General features: G+C 53.8%; 1 protein-coding gene across 1 annotated transcript in view; it reads right to left on the bottom strand.

The window, feature by feature from the left end:
- The window catches only part of ec (ubiquitin specific peptidase echinus), a 77,230-nt gene extending 56,976 nt beyond the window's left edge, over window positions 1-20,254 (bottom strand). Inside the window, exon 1 of the mRNA XM_077649317.1 lies at window positions 19,714-20,254. The gene's annotated coding sequence lies outside the window, so the exon portion shown is untranslated. The remainder of the gene's footprint in view (window positions 1-19,713) is intronic.
- Between the last annotated feature and the right edge of the window lie 3,382 nt (window positions 20,255-23,636).

Below are 23,636 nucleotides of genomic sequence, written 5' to 3'. Positions count from 1 at the left end.
CGGATGTCCGACTGGGCGAAGTGAATCGGCCCTTTTTATCATCAGCGTAAACTCCGGCCAAGACGAGGAAGACGACGGCTCTCTGAGGGGTCCCCCCTCTGTGCAACAATAAAGTTTCTACCACCACCATCACCATCAACGCGTTGCCCACGCCAGGAGCAGGCAACGGCAGTACAGTAGCAACTCGCATGTAGCAACTCAGTTGACACACGCAATCTGCCAAGAAAGCGCAGCGCCTGTTTGCGGTGCCTGCCGGTTCTAGTAGCTCATTGCCAAACGCAAACTGCACTGCCCCCCTCCCACATGATTTGCGGGCTTCCGTCGGCGGCAGTGCACGCGGAGGACGCAGGCAAGGCGGCCTGCCCGACTTCCGACGTGACCCCTTTCCTCCGCGGCGGGGCCGCCGCCATTGTGGACAGAGGACGCCGCAGCCCAACACCCTCTCAATGCTAAGGCCTCTCCACCGGCCGCGTGACGTCACGCCAAGGGACCGTGCAGGCCCCGCGCTCCGCGATTTCAGCGCGCCGCGCCCGTCTGCACTATTCGGGTACTGCCGTACGTAGCTGCCTTATAAGTGATTCCTTCATTTTCATTTTTGTCGTTGCTGCAGAAAAGAAATTCGCTAGTTTGTGCGCGCCTTAGGCTATCATTTTATCTGCTTTATATATTTTTTTTATTGCAGAACACCTTATTGTCAAGAAAGTTCGAGCTGCTAATACAGTTTTTTATAATAAACAATTTAGCATACGGCCGCCAATTTCGCATTATTGGTCATTATAATAAAAAATTGATTAGTTAATTTCAATTAATCATCTAATTATTAGGTTCTATCACGTACATGATGTCTGCCGTGCGGTAAAATCCATCCGCACAGACCGCACATGCGTATATCTAGTTGTTAAAGTAGAAGTTCGTGAACATTGAAAAAAAAAACACCGTCTACTGCGCATTGTGTTAGTTTTATTCTGTATTGTGTTTTGCTTAAAGCTTTCACACACAGCAATAATGACACTCACAATAATGTTGCGCTGTTGAGTATTTGTACAGCTAATCTGACCCTTACAATAAAAAACGACGAGACACCAGCAATGAAGTGTGCGCAAAGCATTTTTATTGCTTGGGAATAAAACTTACTTCTTCTTAAGCGTTGCTGCTTTCCGGGCTGCGGCCTTCTGCTGCGCATTGTCTTGTATGGCATCATTTCTTAGTTTGCAAAAGTTGTTTAGAACAACGTTGGTTGCAACGCGTACTACCAAGCGCAGGAGAGTTTGTGCAGTGTGGCCATTTTCACATGTCTCAATGTCGTGTTCGTCCAGGAGGGAAATCGTCTGTGAAATCACGACACCACGTTGATTTCTACAGGAGAGAAAATCTTCCGCGGTTGCTCCAAAAGACAACTTCTCTGCAACTAGTTTAGTCATCAGTACCATGTGAACTGTGCATGGCTGGGGAAACTTCAGCCCTCCTCTCGACAGGTTAGCTATCATGGCAGTATTTTCCGCTTCGATCTCTCGATTTTCAATCACCAATGTGCTGAAGCAAGCAGAACATGAAAGCTTCTTTAAAGCAGCATGAGCAGCGTATCCTGCAATGTAGACAATAGCATCCATGTCAGAGTGGGCGTGTGTAATATCGTCGTCGCTGACAGCCACAGAAAAGTTGCATGGGACAAGATCCTCACTTACGTCTTCAAACTCTGTTTCCTCGCGTGGAAATGTCAAAAGTTTTTGAAGACGAAGCTTCTTCTCACATTCGTAGAGCTGACGCACGGAAATGTGGTACTGTGATCCTGCCAGCTGGCGGTAACGGCCGAACCGGTCTTCTAGCGCATCCGTCTGAAATTTGCCCAGCAGTACGTACTTGAAGTGAAGTTCTTCTAAGCAGTAGCGCGAGAGTTCTACCAGAGAATAGCATGTCAGTCGCAAAGCACTGTGAGTCTCTTTCGTCAGCGAGCCACTGGTGATGTTTATTCTTGCCCAAGCGTCCAACCAGTCCACAACGCCGCTCAGGAAAGCTAACTGTGTGTCATCAACAGACCTTACAGGGTCTTGCATGCTGTCCCTTAGCCTCTGGCCTTTGCAAGGGGTCTTAACATTGACTATTTGCCACCATGTGAGGATAACGTCAATGAAAAGAGCAGTCGACTCAGCTTGAGGAATCTTGAACGCGGAACCATGTGTCCTGAGGGCATTTGAAACAAACTGATTAATGACGTCGAGAGCGAGCTTTACATTTTGCCGCTCCATTGAGGTTGGATTCACGGCTTTTGCGTTCAGTCTGTAAGCAGCCTTCACAAGCGACGTCTTCTCTGAAGAATAAAGGTGCCGCACAGCTGCGAAAGAAGCAGCTTTCATACGAGGAGGCCCTTCGGGCATTGCTCCACTCAAGTCCATTTCAGGGAAATAGAGGCATGTTCCAGGGTTTTTCTGGTTAATCCAATTGTTCCTAATGCACTTCAAGAGATGCACAGGATCGACCACGTAGAAAAGAGGGCGAGCGTTATCGGCTGGATGGGGATAGACAATGCTCACCTGAGGACTTGTAGCAAATAACGACATCATCTTGCGGTTCAGAGCATTGTTGTCCGTTATCACAGCGATAATTTTGAGCCCCATTTTCTCAACATTAATGATTATGTTCTTAGCATGCTCGTGCAAAATTTCTGCGCTCAGTTTGCTCACAGGTAATATGTGAATGACGTCCTTGTTTGCAGAAAGGAGTGATTGTACCATGAACACATGGGCTGTTGTTGCTGGTTCCGTTGAATGAACCGACGATCCTACTACTGTGCCCCCTTTGTAGTCGAAGTATGGTTTTATGTGGATCTCATCGATCATCAGGGTCACTGTCTTCTCGTGGTCTTTCATTGATTTGACTCGTTCTCGGATGTAGGAGAGACAGTGCGGTTGATTTTGCTCCACAAGAGGGTCAGCTTTGTAATTTGAGCAAACACGGCGCAGTGTGGAAGGATGGGGCAGAATGATTCTTGATGCAGCTCTTGTGAAGTGATATGCGTGAGGAGAAATTGAATTCAAAATACTGGCGAATACCAGCAGCTCTGCGCTATACACATGCTGTTTCGCGAGGAGAAGCTCTATCTGCTCAACCAGAAATTTCAGCAAAGAAGACTGTTCTTTCGTCGTATCACTGTCCTCAATGAGGTCTGCAAGCAGTGAACCGACAAACTGCAATACTTTAGTATGTTTCGACTCTTTCGTCACCTCAGGTATATTATGCAAGCCTATCTCGAGTTCTTCTAGCAGCAAGGACAGGCTGGAGGTGTCGCATACTTGAGCTGGCAGAATCCTGCCTGAAGGAAGCGACAGAAGCTTCACTCCATTCAAGAAAACAGAAAGTGACAGATCAGGGAGAACTACCAAGGCGCATTTCACATTAGGTGAAGGATCATTCTCGATGAGAAGGAACCTAACGCACTGCTCATCGACAGAAACGGTCCAGAATTTCGTGTTGCAGATTCCAGGCAACTTAGATTTGAACTCCTCGTAAGATGAAACTTTGTTTCTTTTCTGTTCAAGCTCATTAGACTGAAGTGACTTCCTCATAGCCTCCTGCAAAGCAGCGTTTTCCCTTCTTGCTTTTTTCGTCTCTGGCGATTCACTCCGTCCAGGCGTTGAGGACAAGTATTTTGGGCAGTTTGGAAAAACAGAAGGCGCAGCATCAATCTTCAACTGTAGCCTGTCACGCTTCACCTCTATTATTTTCCCTGTCAGTTCATCTTGGTGTGACAACGTCGTAATGAAGTCGCCTGCGTGGAAGTGCAGTTCACACACCTGCACGAGAAAATGAAGCAAGGCCATTCGCCATGACTCTCCATTGCCTAAAACACTAAGTAAAAAGAGTCTGAATAGTGAACAGCTTTTACATATTTACACAGCTTTTACACAAGCCTTATGCACATCCACAGAACTAAATGCTTCCTGGACAATTCATACATAAGTGTAAGAAGTGATATCATTGCCTACAAAGACAGCATGCCTTTCCGGGAGCGACAGCTCACAACTAAGATAATTACCAGCGCCTATTAAGCAATATTTCAGAGTCTTACCCTCGAATGCTCTGTAAATGTGAAATCCTTCCGTGGAATGGCTCGCAACCAGGCTTTTCTTCGTACTTCGTCTCTTGGGAAGCAATAAACACGTACTTTGGGACCATTCTGGTAGTTCCCGCGGCACCCGGGAACACAGCACCGGCCCATGTTTCACGAAGTTGCACTCGCTACACGGCAGGCAATCAGTTTCCCATTCGTGCGCTAGCACAGGTACGCACGCCACACAAGAAACGGCCACACGAAACAGACACAGCCGTGCGAGGAGCGAACGGAAATGCACCCAACGCCAGGCTGAAAGACTCAAGCAGCAGCTAGACGCTCACTGCAAGACTGCGTTCGTGTCTGTGCTTGCCCGGGCAAGCGCGAGCACATCGAGGGAGACAACCGAGCGGAGCGGAGCCGCGCTTGGTGAGCAGCCTGACCGGACACTTGGCGTGACGTAGCGCGTGTGGAAAGGAGGGCCTGGAGAGGCCTGAAGAAAGTATTTAGAGGGTGTTGCGCAGCCCCCCACGACTCGCTCGCGGCGGCGCTTTGTTTCGGCGGCGGGCGCTCCTGGTGAAAGTCAGTGGGCCATGACGCGCCGCAGGTGGCGCCGGCGGCTTTGTTCCCGCACTCGCGGCCATTGAGCTCCCTCGCTTTTGTGGTCGGTGCGGCCGCGGTGCGTAAGCCGACGCGGAACAAACAACAGGGCCGCATGAATGGGCCGCGATTCCCCAAGGCGCAACCCACGCAGGGTTCGAGATGCGCCGATACGCCCAGAAGGTGCCGGCTAATGTCTGCGCCTCCCGTACTGTTTTTTTCTTTATTCGACGCCTCAAAGGGGGGGGGGGGGGGGGGGGGGGCAGTTTCACGAAAGCTACCAACCGTAACTTCTGCGTGGAACGGAAGCTTGCGATCAACAAACAGGCAGCGCGAAAACGCGGGACGTCGAGTATTCACTCGGCAGGGGCGCATCAACGTGAATACCGGACGCGTACCGAGACCAGACTGCGCGCTAGGACCGCAGTGCGCCCTTCGAGCGCCGTTCGGCCGGCAACGTTCGCCCTCTCAAAAGAAACTCGCAGCCAACAAAGAGTCGCTCCGAGCGAAGCGTCCGCCACCGGGCCCTCGTGCCCGCACTCCAGCAAACTGGCCCCCAATCAGCAACTTCACTCATGCATGGTGGGCCACACTCCAGAGTCCGCACGCGAGGTGGCGCGTGCCTTTCACTTACTCTAATTGCCGCAGCGCGCTGGACAAGAGGCCCGGTCGTGATCGGAATGAGCGGCCAGCGTTCCGTCGAGTGCGCTTGACTCGCCCGTCGCCGCACGCGGGCCGAGCTGTGGAACCGAGGGGGGGTGGGGGGGGGGGGCTGCCCTTTCGAATCGCGCATGTCACACTCGCAGCGGAAGAAGGTCAAAGAAAAACAACCCAAAGGGGCAAATTAAACGGGCCCATTCCATTGTTTTCGCGCAGCATCGAACGTACCGCGGGCCCGGCGTGATCCGCACACGAAGCGTCGGTGGCCTTGATCGCGCGACGAAACTAGCGCCGTTGAGCTACAACAGCGAGCGCAGAGGTATCGCGATGCCAGCCGCGTCCCATCTGCATTGTTTCGCCGGTTCGCCGGTGGTTTCGCTGCGTGCTAGTGGTACTAAGGTGGCGCCGACACAGCCACATGCCGACGCCGAGCCAAAGGTTACATTTACAATTACCCTGTCCCGAGACGTGATCCGGTTAGGCGCGGTATCAGAACGTGTCTCATTACAGTCGCCGTTCTGTGCGTTCACAGATAGAGGTACGCAACCCTCCGCGCGTTTTTCAAACACCGGCGAGAGCATGTTTTACTGCCGCTTTACTGTGGCGCCACCTATCGCAGTTTGGCGTGCTCAGGCGACTCGGAATGAGCAGTAAAGGCAATAAAATGGTACGCTCAGGGAGTTCGTTTTTGTTTGTTGTTCACTCATAACGAGCGCTCAAGGCAGCAGAGCCAATGCGCCAAGGAATCGACACAGTTGTGTGCGTCGCAGAGCACCCTCCGAAATGAGCCACCAAGATGCGCATAACAAGCTGACTCGGCTGCGCGCCCTCAGTGCACGGACACCTCAGGGCAGTTGTGTGCAGCGGATGGCCGACTACCTCTCCACCGCGCGCAAACATTGCCCGAAGCAGCCCAGACCAGCCGTGACGGAGAGGCACCGGAGGGTTCCCCTCGAAGCCGCGATTCCGTCACTCGTCCGCGCTCCGTTGGCCACGGCAGCATTCACGACCGGTGGCAAGTGGCTCGTTTGCCTACGCCGGGAGCGCGCATGGGCAAATGAGGGGAAGTGGCGAGGGCGGCGCCGCCGCAAAGAGCGCCCAGAAAGTTCAAGGAATGCGGCCCTCCCCGCGCGCGCTGCCTCCCGCATCAAACGCGGGGAATGGAAAATGCGCGCTCGTTCGGCCCGCGTAATTCTGCGCGTTCTTCCCCCCGCGCAGCATCGCGCAGACAATTGTTCCGATTGTAGAGTTTCAGCCATGATCTTTCTCTCTTCTCTTCCTTTTTTACTGGGGACTACTGCCAGCTTTTTGCGCAGTAGTAAATCCTTTCTTTTCTTTTTTTTTTCCGCTCCTCAGAGCCCGCTCGGCGCACGCCTCCGGCTGAGTCATACTCGGTGCGACGACGTGGACACAACGAAACCGGCACCCTGCGAAGACAGGCCGCTTGCGAGGCGCGCTTCCCTGTCACCGAGCCGCGTAAGCCCGCATTGTTCCAGGCGCCCGTGTACGAGGCAGTCTCATAATGGATTCGGGTGTTTCCGCCACGGTGCCTTCAGCGCCAAGGGCGTCGGTTATGAACCGCCCCTGCAAGGAACGCTGCTAAGAAGCGTGCGTTTAAGGCGTCAGCGGCGAGCGGCTTTCGGAGGTACTTTGGCTCCTCTTATCTAAGGTTGTGCGCTCTTTGCCAGCAAGTTCGCTGAAGCAGCCTTCTCGCGGTGCGGCAAGCGGCTAAAAGCGCGCGAAAAGATGACGACGAGGATGCAAGCTTTTAATTCAGCCACCGAAACCCTCGGGGACGACGCGTTTGCACCAGCGGTTCAGGTGAGACCGCCGTCTCGCTGTTGAGGCTCACTGGCGAAAAGCCATCGTCTTCCATCTCCACAAAAGGCAGAAAGAGCCACAACGTGTGCATCCCAGCGTACAAACCAAAGTAGTTTTTTTTTTTTCATAAGGTGTGCATATTCTGACGCATGTCTCTTGTTTCAGATGAAGGGAGCTGATTAAATCATTCTGCCTTTATCACAATGCACACAGCTAAAATAAGTGACGGAATGACGCACTCGCGCTGCGCGCTGTCAACACTTGAAGCATGCAATGAAGACCTATGCCCAGTGGCTATACAGTCGAGGCTGAGCGTCCTCCATCCTCGACATTGCGCAGTCAAAAGCGCCCACTCCACAATCGCCGACCCCGCGGACCTGAAGTACCCGAAGCATTGCGCAACATCCCCGACGTCCCTCTATCGAGTCGCTCATGCATCGGCAAACGCAGCTATTGTCAGACCACTCCGCTCGCTAAGGCGGTGGACAGCCGCGGTCGCGCGTTGCTTCAATTCCTCGAGTGGTGTCGACGCAGGAGACAATTGTATCTGATAAGGAAGAGAGGCAGGTACAACAATCGCGAACACTGTCTGCACATATTGCCGCCGACTGGCGTGTTCTTGCCCCTCTCCCCGCAAGTGTGGCCGACGTACGGCGCCTCGATTTCGCGGCCTTTTGGAGCCCCTTTACCAGGAATTCGGGACGGCGGCCAGCCAGTGCCCGTAAGCCTAGCGTCCTATCACGTTCTGTTCTGCAGACACTCGGTATTCTTCCTTTCTTACGTCACGGATGATGTCAACGCGCTATTTTTGAAAGCTCAAAGCAATGCGCCACGTGGTGGAAGACGAGAAAACTACAGACGTGCATTCCTGGTGACGCCCCCCCTGTCTGTTCATCCGATTCGGTTACTTCTGGACGAAGATCTAGAAACGCGGGCAAGCTAGCGTTTTCTCGGGTCTCAGCCGACAGCGTCGTCGCGAGCCTGGGTCCAACCAACGCACAAGCCGTTGTTCCACTTGTCCGCACCGCGGAGGAGAGCCATTGTGGCTCGCCGGGTCACAGGTGTCCCTCTCCCGGCGGCCGGCTTACTTTCGCCGCCTTCCGCCATTGTCGACCGCCCGGCCCCGTTTCGCAAAACCCGAGGGAGAAATCATCGAGGACGGGTGCCCCCCCCCCCCATCGAGAGGCCGCGAAGGGCCCCGTTCACGGAGCCCTGTCGATGGGGCCGGCCAGAGACGAGACCACAGTCAGTGTATAAGTCCGCTCCGCTCGCGCAACCGTTAATTACGCTCGAGCACTAGGAAGCACGCGGCCGCCAATTGCGCGCGTCCGATGCACGCCCCCTGTGGAATCACGCTGCAGACGCAACCAGGTAAAGCGGCACCTGTGGGAAAACGCCGCCACTCGTTCGGTGCACGCACTTGGACGCGAGAGAAAGGTTTAGGAGTTCGGAAATGCCGCCGCATTTGTTAGTCACGAGTCATGTCCGAGGAACTTCGAAACGCATCGAACCCTGCGCGGCTCATTCGCGAGCGAAGGAGCCACAAATCGACCGGCCGCAGGCCGCGCATGTGCGATCCCGCTACTACACACGACGAGACCTCCCAACCGAGCTGGGACGTCGCGCATTGCGGCGCTACCCGGTCATTAAAATTAGCCGACTGCATTCCGCGCGACGGGGCCCGATCGCGTCGCGAAGGCCCTCCGGGGCCGAAAGGTCATCCGAGCCGGTGGCACAGGCCCTACGACGGGGCTCTCGGCTTCCTTCCTCCTCCGGAACGATTCGGTTCGGCCGCCTCGGCCATTTCGCAACGGTTCTCCGGAACTGGTTCTCTGCGCGGAAATTGCGTCCATCGCTTCTTCTCCTCCCCGCACCGTGTTTTCACGCTCGCCACGCTGGACGAGGAAGATTCGCCCGCTGCCCCGCAGCACAGCGCGCGCCGCATCCGATCCTCGCATTCCGAGGGTGGCTCCCGGCCAGAGGAATGCCTTGGGCCGCCGTCGAACCCAACCGTGGCGCTACGACGCGGCGTGCGCGCCGTCGCATTTCAGCCAGGGTGCAGAGTCCAATCGGTGGAGGAAAACCACGAACGAAGCAGCCCCAGTGTCCTTCGCAGGCGCCTCTTTCTTGGAGGCATCCGAATTTACAAAAGAAACGCGGGAGGGAGATCGAAAGGCCGCCATTGTAAGCTACAACGCTGCTGCTTTTGTCATGAGCCCTTATCCCCCCCCACCCCCCCCCCCCCCCTCCCACCTCCAACCAAGAATTGCGGTGTCTTTTCTGAAAGCACCGAGACGCGAAAGAGGGCATGTCGGGGAGGGGGGGCTCAGTTTCTTGAGCGCGCCCTGCTGCTTTTTACTTCGGTGACTCAACATTGGACTGCGCGTACAAAGAGCTCGGCGCATTCTGCGCGAGGGAGATAAAAAATAATAAAATCACGATGTCCCAAAGTCTGCGCGCTGCACAATGGCATCCGTCATGAGCCAGTTCCGTGCGACCAGCTGTTCCGACACTGGCTGACCCAGAGATCAGAGAGGCGAGGCCATTCGTTCCATGAGCGATTGGGCAGCGCGGTTTTCGTTGGCTAACAGGGACGGTTACATCGCTTCGCGTTCACTATAACCATGTTTGTCCAGCAGCCCTGCGCAGACTGCCATGCGCAAACTGCGCGCCCGTGTGCTCCAACTCAACAGAGACACGTTATGAGGCATGCGCTTCGACGCTATTCTCTCTTCGAGGCACTCCAATACCGAGCCAACATTTCGTGGAGGCTTGAGAGACCACTCCTCAGTGGCGACAACAGTCGGGAGCTGGCCGCGATAACATTTCCTTGCACTTCTGCACAGCGACGCGTGGAGCACTTGTGCAGGCAGATAGGGACGCTACACAGCATCACTTGACAATCGACATTCTTGCAGGCCAGAGCTCTACAGCGGCGAAAGCGCTTTAGGAACGAGAAGGAAATGAGAGTGGAGAGACAGCGCGCACTACTGGCACTGGTGGGGGGACACTTAGCGCAGTTACCACATATCAGGGCGCGACGGCGCTGCAGGTACTTATGCAGGTCAAACCTAGGCTGGAGACGATACAACATTCAGGCAACATTCATGCGACTTAGATGTGCGAAAAACAGCCCTGAGAACAGCACAATGTTGTTTTTTTTTTCGTTATTTCCCGCCATTAACCAAGCACTCCGCAGAGCACCGGGGAGCGACTTCAAAGGGGATGCACAGCACAGCCGAGTTCGTTTCCCACCTGAACAGCGCAAGCTGCCCCTTGCGCCACTAGGGTCCGCTATCCACCTTTCCCAGCCTACGTTTTGTGTACCACCGGCCACCTAGGAGATCACCTGCAAAAAAGGGGCGCACCGTGCCTTCGCGCCCTCTCCTATTTTACACCGTGTCACGGCCAGAAGCATGACTCCGGAGTCATCTTTCCATAGATTTGAGGAAAAAAGCGACATACAGGGACTGCGGTGTGGGTGGGAGGGGCAAAGAAGTCCACTCTGGCGCTGTGCATCGAGAGGAAGCAGACCACTGCGGAGATTGGCTGTCACGACAACACCAGGGGAAGTCAGCTGCTGGCAGGGACATGCGCTGTGTGGTGCGCTCCGGACACGCACGAATATGGCGAGCACGCTCCACAGCGAACTTATTTACAGCGTACGCAACGCAGTAAGCGTGCGTACGCACGCTTACTGCGCACGCGCAACTAAAAGTGTCTATTGGTGCATTTGGTGCTTCCTACCCCAATCACCTTTCTGTAAAAAATTTATTGCTTATAAATGTTTTTCACCACCACCACCCGACAGCCTGTTAAGACACGGGGGAGCCATCGCGTCAAATGAGCGCCAGCGCTTCAATGTGAATGTTCTGCGCGAAATAGCCTGTTGTTTTATGACCTGAATGCGCAATGGGTTATTGTACCCATTGACAAACAGTATTTACTTCGTTAAAATCAAAATTATGTTTTGTTCGTTATATCCATCTTTCCCTGATAACCGCTTCATTACATTGAGATTTAGCTTGGCACTGCCAGTCCACACGAGGAAGAACGAAAGACGCTTGGCAGGCTGGGCGAAAGAAAAATTAAGCAACGACGAGTCACTGCAGGGGTGATTTTTCCTGGGCCGTCAGTGGGAGTCCGGATAAGATAGAGCCGAGCGAAAAACAGGAACGTTACGAGCGCAGGCTGATAAGGAGCGGATACACCTGTCGGTCTCCAATCTTCGACGGGGAGTCGTTCGCGTGGAGTCGCAGCGCGAACCTTCCTGGGGGACAACTTGGCGCACGTCCATCATGGTTACGGGAGGCCCCCAGGCTGTCCCGACGCGCGCCATGCAGTCGAGCGGCGCCTTCCCTCCATTCCAGCGCACGGCGCTGCTTCGGCCAAAGAATTCCTGCCCGCGGCGTCAGCGGGACGTAATGCCGCGTAATCGTTTGGCGGCTCCCTTTGCAACGGCCCCTGCAGAGGTGACGAGCTCACCTCCCCACCCTCTTCCCCGAAGACGTCACGATGTGGTCGTCGTCGCATTCTGCGGCTCCGTCAGGGCATGCACTGCAGCAGCCTTTCCGGGCAGCCCGCACCGCGCAGGTTGGTTGGCGGCTGCCCGGAGCGTCGATTTCGTCCACGACGTTCAGGAGGAGGGGGATACAAGTATTCCGCGACCTCGGCGCCTAATGACGCTGTCTGGCCTCGCTAGCGTGTTTTCGTTTACTTGGGCGAACATAAATATCGAATGGTGTGCCTTAGCAAAGAGGAGACGCAAAGTGTTCGCAGATAAAGGAATTTTTCACGCCGTAAGGAAGGGAAGAATAAAGAATTAAAAAACGGCCGCACGCCGCCACGCCCCGCAATCTGCAGTACTAATGCACTTTGGACCGTAAATGCATCGCGGAAGAACAACAGAGAAACACACAGGCACAGCATGATGACCTTCTCTCCGTGAAAAACGCGGCAACAGCAACTGCGTGCGAAGTTTAGGCTTAATGTCAGGCGGCGGCATCCATGCTGTGCCTGCGTCACGAGAAGGCCAGATGCTTTGCCAGCGCAGGGTCCAGAAACCAGGGTTGCGCTACGCTGCGCGGTGTAATGGGCGAGTTCGCAACTGTGTATATGCCGGAACGAGCCAGCGAAACTCCGCCCTCACAGCCGGTTCGCGGCCGTTTCGTTAGCTCAATTCCGATCTAGGCATTCTACGAGAGTCACTAGACGCGCACGAGATGCCCTTTGTGGGTGATCGCCTAACGCCGTAGTTGGCAACACGCAAGGACTGAAATAAGCACCGCTGCCGCCTGTGTGCTTGAAACTCGAGCGAGCCGACGCGACCCGAGCTTCGCCTCGACGGAGCAGTGCCGCAACGCGAGCCCAACTTTCTGGTTCACAGATTCACAGCGTGGAACGGAGAAACGAAATGTGAGCATTATATACTTCAGCGGATCTGAGCAGCTAAAAAAAAAAGTTAAGCCCGGCACTTAACTTCTGCCAAGACGCAAACGGACAGTGGCGTCGCACGACGCACGCGCTGCACTGATTCGATGGCGGAATCCTCTAGCTGGCAGGTATATACGCAAAAAAAAAAAAAACTGTAAGCAAATGAAACTTGTCACCCCATTACCAGTCTCTGCGAAGGAGAAGTCGTACGAACGCTGACGTCAAGCATAATGTCTGCCACATACACAGTGACGTTGCTCACCGCTCGAGCGACCACCTCCGGCTATCTTGAAATTAGCGACAGTGTTTGGCCGCAGCTTCCGCGTCGCTCTTCCTGCCTCACACTTTATATCGCCTTTTGATAACTCGGTGACTCACAACATTGTGAATGTTACATACAAGGCATCAGGGAGAGGTGTGTGTGTGTGTGTGTGTGTGTGTGTGTGTGTGTGTGTGTGTGTGTGTGTGTGTGTGTGTGTGTGTGTGTGTGTGTGTGTGTGTGTGTGTGTGTGCACGCGCGTGTGTGTGTGTGTGTGTGTGTGAGAGAGAGAGAGAGAGAGAGAGAGAGAGAGAGAGAGAGAGAGAGAGAGAGAGAGAGAGAGAGAGAGAGAGATTATTATAATGGGAGGCGTCGGCCGAGTGCGATCCAAGGCCTGCTAATGAATCGACCCATAGCGGACGCGGCCCACTGGTCCCATTCTTTACGCGCATTTCACCCCTGCACGCTGGTTGAAGCACTGAGGGCTTGCACGGAAAAAAAATAGACGTTTTTAGCATACCGGAGACGTATACCGCTTAACCGGACCCCTCCTGCGCACGCGCAGTGGCTCCCCTCACCCCAACAATACCACTGCGCATGCGCAGGAGGGGTCCGGTTAAGCGGTATACGTCTCCGCTAGTACGTCTCCGGTATGCTAAAAACGTCTAATGCCAAAGCGCGCACAAAACTCCGACGGGTGCTCGGAATCCCGTCCCCCGTTGCAGCCCCTTTCGCTATCTCGCACTCATGCGCACGAATATAACAATGTTATTATTAAAGTTATATACACTCGGGAGAAATAAAGACGTTACATATTAAGTACAGAAGGCGAGTAAGGACTTTCGAAGTAAGCAGCCGGCAAGGAGTATAGGTATAAGTATCCGGTGCCGCGCTGTATAGCCAAGTGGACAAAAAAGCGCGGGCCACTTTGCGGTTGGCACCAGCGGTTTCTGGGCCTTACCGTCGGGCGCCAGGGACGCTCTGGCCGCTCCGAGGTTGTGAAAAGCGTAGACAGCTTCGCTGCGCCTCACAATTAAGCCCCAAGGAACGCGGCCAGGAAATTGCTCGAACTATAATCGCCAAGTAATCGGCCTTCCCGCGCACTTCTGCCAGCGGATGTACACGCCACGCACAATAATGTCGGCGTGGGCTTCATCAGGCCAGTCGCCCACTGAACCGTGGCCGCGGGGCATAGAGGTGTATTCACCAAAGACCGCGAACAGAGCCACTAGACTCGCAATTCGGAATGTTCGCACCACATTTGTACACTATCCCAAAGGATACCACAACCCTGAAAAACTTTTTTAATGCGCCCAAAGAGGTGGATTCTTTTTACAGGAATGCATTCAGAAATAAAAACCCGAGGTATGTCCCGGAAAATAAAAAAAAACGAACGCAAAAGGGGCTGGCAATCGAACCAAAAACACTAATGCTGACATGGAACTGGCTACCTTTGCTGCAGCCGCTCGCTGCGCTTGAGATGGCCGGTGATCACGTGGCCGCCCCGTGGACGGCGAGCCACCGATGCAGTACAGCAGGTGCGCGCGCCTCCGTTCGCCAAAGTCGCAGCGTCAACCGCGCAACGAACGGCGGCGTCACGACCGCTGTTGTGTCTGCGTCGGATCGGTTGGCAGGCGGCACACGTCACGGTCGGCAATGCGGGCAGCAGCCTATTGTTTTGAAGCGAGTTGAATATACACCCGGCAAGCTTGGGTTACGCGAGAGCAGCAGACGTGCTGCGGTCGCCTCCGAACGCCAGTCTGGCATCGTGCGCGCGCGCGGGGGGGGTAGAACGCCCGGAGGCAGTGCGGACGGGAACCCGAGAGCCGCGTGGCTGGCGCCTGCATCGCGGCGCAAACGTGGCCAGCGAAGATGGCGCGGCCACTTTGTAGTCGTTCTCGGGCTTACGCCGTTTCCAAGCTACAATCCCGACCCCGTTTCCCCTCCAATCGCAGCACTTGAAGCAATACTGCTGGACACAGGATTCGCGGAAAAAAACGCCCCGCGCGAGGAGTGGTTCGGACGATTGCTACACTTGCACACGACCACGGAGAAAAACGGGAAAAATTCGCAAAACGCACGCAATGCGCGCTATCCGCGCTTTAGCACGCAGGAACAGGTTTGCCGTCATTCGAAGCTCTGTCGTCACTTTTCTAAAAGCCCAACCCCAGTCGCTCAAAACTAGGCGCTCTGTGCGCAGCGGTTCGGAACGAAAACTTTGACAAACGAACAAAGGAAGCCGTGTTACCGGCACGTCATGGCAATATATCGATGTCTCGATGTCGCTGCCTGGAGGTCCACCTTTGAGAACATTTTGTTTACAAATTTTTTTCGGCGACTTCACATGCGGAGTGAACCTTCCCTCACTTTGAGGAAGCCGAAATCCGGCTGTCGATACGCCGGCCACTCGCGTTGCCATCTCTTGTTTTTTGTTGTTTATTCTGTGCGGTGAGGGCGCGTCTTCTTCGAACGACCGCGCCTTGTCTTTCTTCGCATAGCCTCGGTGCTCCTGTCTGCGTTTGTGCGCGCGCATCCAAAGCACGAGTGCATGGCAGGAGGGGAAGCAACGCGAAAAGATATGGTGCCGACCCGGGATCGGGTTTCGGCGGCGGCGCCAGCAACGCGAGTTTGACCGCGAGAAGGTCTGCTCCGCCGAAAACGGCCGGGCCTCCTCAACTCGTCGGGGGAGTGGCCCTGGCCAGAGTGGGATCTTTCTGGTAGGACGCTTTTGTCATGTGTTCTGCCTGACGACTCTTGAGTGTATCTGTAGCCGAGAAATTGAAATGCAGTTTTCTTTGCTCAAAGAACGCGCCTCCGTGTCCTCATTGTTTCTTCAATAACCACGTCGCACGATTGCAGTTATTCGCAACAACGTCCAGAGGCCTGCTTATATGCCGTTTGTACGGGTAACATTCACAGCGGCCGGTTGAACCGCGTACTTTCGGAGAGGAATCAGCGTAACAACAATAACTGAGTCGTGCCTTTTGTTAAACAACGGCGCATTTTGCTGCGCTACTCGCTTAAAGGGGCTGTGAAGGGGGCTCTAATAAAGTTGCGGCATGCCTGGGATATTGAAGCACGCCACTTCACGAATAGTGTCCAGCAGGGATTTTTTAAATGCGCTTTGTAGAAATTGAGTTATCTGTAGTTAAAATTTGAATTTCAGCGTCTTCGCGCCTTTCCCTCTCCTCTCGTCACTTTTTGCACGCTGGAAGGTAGGCGCTCCTTCGCCGACCTCCCTTCTGGGAGCGGAGCTTCCCGACCCACCGGAGCTAGGCGGCTTATTGGCCGCGGCCACGGTAGCTGCCTGACGTCTGCAAGAATCTAACCAATGGCCACCTCTCACTTTGTCTACGCAGATGCGGGGGACGGAGGAGGGTGCGAGCGTGAAAAAGTCGCCGGGAAGGGCTCGCCAACTTTGACGCGTGATTGTGGGTAGTCTGCTGTGCGTGTAGAAGAGTATTATTTGGCTCCGGTTTTCATGGCAACACAGTGCAGTGATTAAGTGAATTAATGTGCTCTCCTCGGAAGGCGTTTCACAGCCCCTTTAAGTCCGCGTCAGGCTCGAAGTGCAAGCTATACGCCTGCATATTAGAGGACGAACTCTTGAAGCTGTTCGCGTACCAGAACGACCCAAGAGTGGCCAGCACTTTCGCCGTTTCACCTTGTGATATCACGGCTGAAGAAGCCCCGGGCGACCGCCAGTCGAAGATCTCACGTGCGAGATCCTCTGACGCAGTGCTGCCTTGGCCTCCACTGCAGTGCCAACGAATACGAAACAGCACGGCTAACGTATGATATATGTTATGGTATAATCGGGTTTAACGTCCCAAAGCGACATGGGCTGTGAGGGAAGAAGCAGTGGATGGGCTACAGATTGATTTCGACCACCCAAGATTCTTTGCCACGCACTGACATCGCACAGCACACCGGCGCCTTTTGCATTTCGCCTCCATCGAAACTAAGCGCCGGGATCGAACCCGCGTTCTCGGGCTCGGCAGCCGAATGCCTAACCACTGAGCCACCGCGGTGGGGCCGTAGCTAACATATGGCCTGCTAGCATGAATGAAATTCCGAAAGCGGTAAGAAAACTCCGGAAGTTTTCGCTTGTCGCAAAAACAAAGGCAATTCCAAAATCCTGCAACGGCGCAGTGTTACGCCGGAGACGGCAGTAAAAAGCGACGCCTGTGAGCCACCAAAAATTACGGGCGAGAAAGGCCAGATAAAAGATGACGCCAAAGTCGCGGCAACGAATTGGATAAGTACGCGACAAGCGCCTCCATACGAACGCGCGCGCGGCGCCTTATTGCTAACGCTCTGCAGATTCTTTTGGCACGCAAAGCGGCTAAAGCCTCACAAAACCTTCCCTCATCGCCCCACCCGCGACGGTTCTGTATAGTCGGATACAAGCCCTCCACAGCCAATGGCGCAGACCGATTTTCTTGATGCTGCTTTTAACCCATGGTTAATCCCCTTTCACACTAGGTTAATTATTGGTTAATCCCCTGTGTTCCTAGCATTACAGGCGATAAACAGCGACGTCATGAAAAATCCGTCGACGCCATTGGTTGGAGGGCTTCCTTTCAGGGACATTTGCCGCTTTGTTCTTGAGGGATTAAAGAATGTCATGTCTTTGGTTCTTGTGATACACATTGACACTAAATAAAGATTTAACTCAACGTCTTACGATTGGCTGCTCAAACAAAACAGCTTAATCCGAACAAATATTTTGTCTTAGACTGCTACAAGGCGCTTGCTTACCCAATCTCACACACCCGTATTCATAGAGCCGAGTAAACAAGACAAAACAACACTCGCAGCTTTTTTCAAGGTCCGTCACGCTAAATCATACGCCGCACAAAAATCGCGTCGCACCTTACTGCTGTGACTAAGCCGAAAAGGTAACCCGTGCCGCTCGGGTGACGCAGAATTCACGAATGCGGCCGATGTGAAATCACCGCCTAGGCTGGGCCGCCGCGCGTTTCCTAGGTAGCAGCATCAGCACTCTGCCGTCGCTATCGACCACGTGCGCAGCAGCAGCTAGTGAGTCAGCGCCAGTAACGGACGGGTGCAACTCCCCGGTCAGGCCAGTGGGAAAGCTCTGCTGGCTGCGTAGCGCGCGATGCGGTGGGCAACGCGGCAGCTGCGTGTCGCGCGCGGACCACCTGCTGCGCTCGACACCGGCGCCGCGGCCAAGGCCCGGCGGCTGCGCTCCTCAATAGACGCCTCACCACCGCACCACGCGACACGTCAGTCACAGCCCGAACGTTGGCCGCACATGCGGCAGCGACACCCGGTTGCCGCCTGCTTTTCCACCGGGCAGGTGGCAGCCAACACGACAGATGCACGGACGAACACAAATAGTCTGGCCCCAAGAAAAAGCAACGGGTGTACTTCGCACCAACGACGCCTACTCCAAGTTGGAGCCAGGGTCGTTTATTACCGTAATCTACTAGAAACACTTGAACTGGGAGAAGTGTGACAAGGCGAGTCCTCCGGTCCTGCCCATGGTCGGAGCATGCCAGGCCAGTAGCATGTCGGTAACGCCGGAACGAAATGCGGTCGTATAATGCGACGAGTGATCGCCCGTCTGGGCAGATGTCATCGTTATTTAACATAAGTCAACATGATAACACGGTCCGCGGTGGGTCGGCGTTAACCACAGGTTTTTCAGCCAGCTTGGGACTTCGCGACAAGTGTGGCGCTGAAATTAATTACATAGGTGGTGCCGGTCCCATCTTGGATAGAGCTGCCCCGACGAAAGAGGTTATCTGCAGCCTGCTCTGTAGCCTGATCACAAGACAAACTTTTCAAAGCGGGGACATACACCTAATTATACTGTAGTCATCACCTAAAATTCAGTTTAGTTTATGGGGGTTTAACGTCCCAAAGCGACTCAGGCTATGGGGGACGCCGTAGTGAAGGTCTCCGGAAATTTCCGCAGCCAGGGGTTCTTTAACGTGCACTGACATCGCACAGCTACACGGGCCTCTAGAATTTCGCCCCCATCGAAATTCGAACTGAACACACGGTGAAAAAGAAAAAGGCCGAAGAGGAAGCACCGGAAAGGAGTGCACGCCTCCCGTCACATGCTACCCGAGACGGAGCGGCTTCCCCCACCGCGGGGCCAAAAACCGGTTTCCGAACAGGTAGGCCCCGCGGTGGCAAGATGCCGCGCGAACGAGCTCCGCGAGCCTGGAGAAGTTGCGCGCAGCCTGGCCGCCGTACGGTCAGCACGCGTTACCGTAAATGTGGCTTTAGTTTGGAAGTGCTGAGGAAACACATCACCATTACGTAATCGCTGCGGCACTTTGACGGCTCGTTATAGAATTTGTGCGACACGAAGAAAGGACGGCTGCCGGACTGCTCCCTATCTGGCATCAACAACATTGGTTGCAGCTGCCAGAAATCGAGAGCTGCCCCGTTGGCCAAAAGCACTACGCGCACATGTATTCGAAACAATAATAAAAAAAAAAGTGCCGGCACCTCTAGGGGCGACCGGTGCAGCCGCTCCCAACGTTGAAGGAACCTTTATGAGGAGATGAAACGAGGCTATTCCGTCTCCCGTAAAAGGTTCTTTCACGATTGTACTATTAGAACTATAGAACACGTGTTCCACTTATTTCAGACCAGATGTTAATTCAGTCATGAAGAATAACTTGTGTACGTAAGTAGTACATTCTGTGCATACGGCAAGAGTCAGAAAGGAAACAGCGACTGCACGCTCATGCTATGCGGGCATTCTGTCGAGAGAATTATCAAAAGTAGTTTAACTCACGGGATGTGATGCTTGGACAATCGTTTACACCCTCCAGTTACGATGTGCTGTGATTTCTCCTGATTGGGTGAAAGAAACATTTGTTCGAGGAACAAATGAACTCGAGCAGCTTACCTGAGGCAGTCGTCGAATGAGAGCGATGTGCTGTATCCCACGGCGACATGTATCCAGAGGCACCGGGGTTCATCGCGTTCTAGTCAGTACCGACCAAGTCAAAGACACCTGTTGACAAGGAGTAACGCACCGTCCAAGGCCTCGGTGCAGCGTTCGACGACGGCAACTAGGCGAGCAGGTGCACAGGCTGGACCAAGTACCACTGCACCACTGAAAATTATCGCGGAACGAAGGGAAGAGCTAACAGAAGTCGGGCAGTTGTTCGGAGCGAAGGCTTCGCTGCTCACAAAGAACGTGTCCGCAAAGTTCTATACGTACGCACAGAATTCCCGAGCAATCGCGCCACGCGCAGCGGCTTACAGCAGAGCCACGCAGCACGCTCACGGGGGAACGACTCGCGAGGAGAGTTGCACTCCCCGCGCTCACGGCTTGCAAGCGACGTCACGTTGCCGCGTTTTTTCTCTCTCCACTATTTCTCTCTCTACGAACTTCGCAAGAGCGCGCACCTTGGTGTTGCAAGAGCTCGCTCCTGGCGCTTTGCCCTCTTTCCTACGCCAGGTCTGTGACGTCAAATGGCGGAGAGACAAGCAGCGCCCCGCCGCGTGACGCTTTGAAAGCAGGAAAGAGCGCGGCTGAGCGCGGCGCGGCGCCCTTCGAATCGCTGCGTCGCTCGGCGAGCGAGGCTCTCCGTGCAGGTGTTGCTTTTATTTCCTTCCCCCCCCCCCAGGTGAGCTTCTTACCTGTCCGATCGCTCTTTGCAGCGACGGTCCCCGGCCGCCTGGAAAACCGGTTTCAAGTTGTTTTGTGCTTAGGAAAGAAGGCTGACCCCTCAGGAGGAGGGGCCTGGTAGCTCTCTGCTCTTGGTTCACGTTCTTTTTTTTTTTCATTTTACCGGCGTCGTCTGTGTTGTTCACTGGCTTCTCCTTCAAGACGGCGACCGCTAAGGGCAGTGATATGCTTCGGAGGAAGAAAGCCTGCTGCGCGCATCTAAAAGAAAGGGAGTACGACATCAGGAGGCACGGAGAAGAAAACAAATGCAAAGTTGCCTAAAACGTAGGAAACGGAGCGGGTTCAATTAAAAGTGAAGAAAGGGAAGAAGAGGATACGAGGTACTCTTCAAAGTACAAAAGATGTCCTTACTCTGCATGCACGTACAGGTAGCTACGATATGAAAGGGAACACTTAGTTTGTACACAAGATCGAATTCTGTTGTTATTCTGCGTTGAGGTTGAAAATATATGATGGTTATTATACGTCTTGAGGAAAACTACTAACAAAAGAGGAAGACGCCTGCTTGTCTCTCGTACGTGTAGAGTATAATCGTTGGTTGAATTCTCAGGCTGTGTTCCTTTTCATATAATGGAGCCACCTGTACTTATGCTGTTATCAAAGTTTTTTTATTCGGCATTCACTACTTGAAAACTTAACGCTTACTCCTTGAATTAGGTCATACAACAGTAAACCATGATGCTCCTCAAGTTCAGCGCTTGAAGCGAAATGCGGCCTCTCGCGGTCGTGCTATCCTGTCAGGAACAGGTTAGCTATAGCGAAATTAGTTATGCACGTGTAGTACGCTGTACTTACGTAACTTTTATGTACATGTCATGTAATTCGCGTGCGATAGGCTTCGGAGTAGACTTTCATGACTTCTTAGGAAGTTTAACTCGTGACTGAAAAAACTGAAAACTGAAAATTGGTTTTTGAAGAAAAGCAAAATGACGCAGTAACTGCCTCACAAATCTCAGCGGACATCCCAACCGCGCCGCAGGAAGGAAGTTGGGAGTGAAAGAAGAAAGAGGTGCCGTAGTGGAGGCCCCCGGGAATAAGTCCGACCACCTGGGGACCTTTATAAACGTGCACTGACATCGCGCAGCACACGGGCGCCTTTGCTTCTCGCCTCCATCGAAATGCGACTGCCGCGGCCGGGTTCGAATCCGGGAACTATACGGCTCAATAGCCGAGCGCCCTAACCACTGAGCCACCGCGACGGGTCGTAACTGCTGCAGATTTCGATTTTGTGATATTGTTTGGAGCATATTGAAGGCCGCTCCTACTTATACTCGAAATGCTTGACGGAAGTTTGGAGTTGGGCTAGTTCGTACGATTCGTTTTGAGGAAATGAAAGGAGCAACTGTCACTTCTCTGTGGACACCTAAATCGCGCGTAATGGGAGGAAGGCGGTGGGAGATCAGGAATAAAGAGTGACAGAGGTGCCGCAGTGGAGGGCATACGGAATAATTTAGACCCCCTGGTGATCTTCATCGTGCACTGACATCGGTGCGATATCACGTTTATAAAACGGTGATGAGTCAAGACGTATAGAAGAGGGTGGCACAGTACGAGCGTTTTGTTTTGGTAATGCCTTCCAACATCTTGTCTCTTGTCTCCGAGCTGTTTTTTCATCACAGTGACTTTATCCCGCAGTTTTCGTTCAAAGTTCCTTCCAATCCACACGTATAGCCAACTCATGCTACCAGTTTATGTAGAGAACATGGCTGCTGGCCGGACACATGCGTGCAATGTGGGGGTTGTGCGGTGGCCCTGAGACCTTAAAGGGTCCAAACTCGGTTTCTAATAAATTTTTCCGTCCATTAACACAGGAGTACGCTCACACAGAACACAGGAGCACGCGCGCACTTCATCGTGGCCGCCAGGTGCCAAAGGTGCCATCTGGCGGGATATAACACTTCTCCTCCCCTGTATAGTGTGTCAGCTTATCAGCTCGGGTAAAAGTTTGGTTGCATCAGCCGTCTTGCGTGCGAATACCTGGGAGAAGGAATCGGCCTTGATAAAAATGATATCCGCAGACAGTACGGAAGGATCAATATCGCCAGACACCTCGCGTGGAGCCGCGCGACGTCAGGCAGGCTCGGAGGATGCGAGATCTGGGGTGCGAAATAACGGGTCTCGCTGAGGGCTGACTTCAACCGCGGAGGTCTGTGCCGTCGCATGTGGTGTACCGACATGTCTCCTTTGCAGAGAGCCGCCATTGAGCGTAGACACCTCATATGATCGCTGGCCAGTTCTCCTGTTGACGCTGGCAGCCAACCACTTCGGTGAGCCGGCGAAGCTGCAGACAAACACGACTTGCCCTGCCACATAGGAGGGTGCGCCTGCGGAAACGCTCTCGTGTTACGCAGCCGGCGCACTGGTCGGATGGAGCAGATCTAAGGCCGTTCTCAGCTAATGTCCAAACATAAGCTTAGCTGGAGTTTGCTGAGTGGTCGCATTAACCGTTGAGCGTTGGGTAAAGGAAACCTTGAGATGCGACATGCAGTGCTTCCTTTTTAAAGTTTTCGCAGCGCCGCTCTCCTGGTCCATTCTTTCGACTTGTCCATTGGTCGCAGGATGATATGGCGCGCTTTTGATATGTCGGATGCCGTTCCACTGCCAAAATTCTGTGGAGGTAAATTGAGGACCGTTGCCAGTGACGACCATCTCCGGAATGCCAAATGCGGCGAACATGGAAGGTATACCTATGGATGACAGCGTCTGAAGTATACCGTTCGAACGTGCGAACTTCAAGCCATTTCGTGCGCTGCATCAACCACGATGAGATAACAGTTCCCGTTGACCGGGCCTGCAAAGTCAATATGAAGTACTGACCAGAGAGCCTGTGGTCTAGTGAATACAGGTGCACTATTTGATAAGATTCAGGCATAGACGACATCCTGCCACAGGACTTTGGAGGCTTTGACCTGGCTGTGGACGCTTTCGTTTGCGTCACCGCCGCCCTCGCAGTTTGCAGTGCTGTGAAGCTCCAGCCTTCTGTGAAGCTCCAGCGTTCCTTGGCGTGTTGTCTGCGGATGCACTGAATAAGGTGTACAAATGTCGTTTTTTTTTTTCCTGCGAACATGCGTGCGGCTCCACTTGGCCGGAATTCTGACGCTCCTTCTTTAGTGCTTTGCGTTTCGAAATGCAGA

The sequence above is a fragment of the Amblyomma americanum genome, chromosome 1, assembly GCF_052857255.1.
Source record: "Amblyomma americanum isolate KBUSLIRL-KWMA chromosome 1, ASM5285725v1, whole genome shotgun sequence".
Lineage (NCBI taxonomy): Eukaryota > Metazoa > Arthropoda > Arachnida > Ixodida > Ixodidae > Amblyomma > Amblyomma americanum.
The sequence above is the reverse complement of the archived record's forward strand: the minus strand, read 5'-3'. Positions and strand labels throughout refer to the sequence as shown.